At 51.1% G+C, this 642-nt stretch overlaps 1 pseudogene; it reads left to right on the forward strand.

Annotated features, from left to right (window-relative positions):
* The first annotated feature begins 256 nt into the window (after positions 1–256).
* Positions 257–374, forward strand: LOC112415220 (uncharacterized; annotated as a pseudogene).
* The last annotated feature ends 268 nt before the right edge of the window (positions 375–642 follow it).

Here is a 642-nt window from a genome sequence, read left to right on the forward strand (position 1 = left end):
GCCGCTTCCCTAAAACTCCAGACTCACCACCTGTATCATAAACTACTCAATCCCCTAGCCCACTGAAGTACACTTTCTACCTCCTCATCTTTCAAAACATAAAACACCACTGAAAACTATTATGAAGCCTGAAAGAAATATACCCAAGACAGTCTTATTAAGAACCCACACTTCTGAGTACTGTTCAGTAGCTACAGCTGTCGTATTACCAAACACTACCAACATCCCCCCTAAATAAATCAAAAGTACCATGAATTTTCAGCCAGTTGAGCCAACTGTGCTCTTTTCCCCGTGGGGGCCCAGTGTGCACCTCCTCGGTGGTACGTGCAGCCTGTGGACTGTACGGGTTGCCCTCAGGGACGCTGGATTCGGCCCTTTCCAGTGCACACTCGTCACTGGCATGCCGTCCCCAGTCTAGGCTGCAGACAGGGATGCAAGGTGCCCTTGGAGAGCTCCAGAGCACGGTGGCCAGGGTCCACGATGGCCAAGTCATCATGCACATCCACACCAAGCACAGGATAAGGAGCTTGTGACTGAGGCCCTCTGCAGGGCCCAGTCCACGTGCTCTGGCCTCCAGAAGATCTACGTCACCACGAAGTGGGGACTTCCTAAGTTTAATGCGGATGAATTTAATGACATGGT

Source organism: Neophocaena asiaeorientalis, unplaced genomic scaffold, assembly GCF_003031525.2.
Source record: "Neophocaena asiaeorientalis asiaeorientalis breed wild unplaced genomic scaffold, Neophocaena_asiaeorientalis_V1.1 scaffold16, whole genome shotgun sequence".
NCBI classification, from domain to species: domain Eukaryota; kingdom Metazoa; phylum Chordata; class Mammalia; order Artiodactyla; family Phocoenidae; genus Neophocaena; species Neophocaena asiaeorientalis.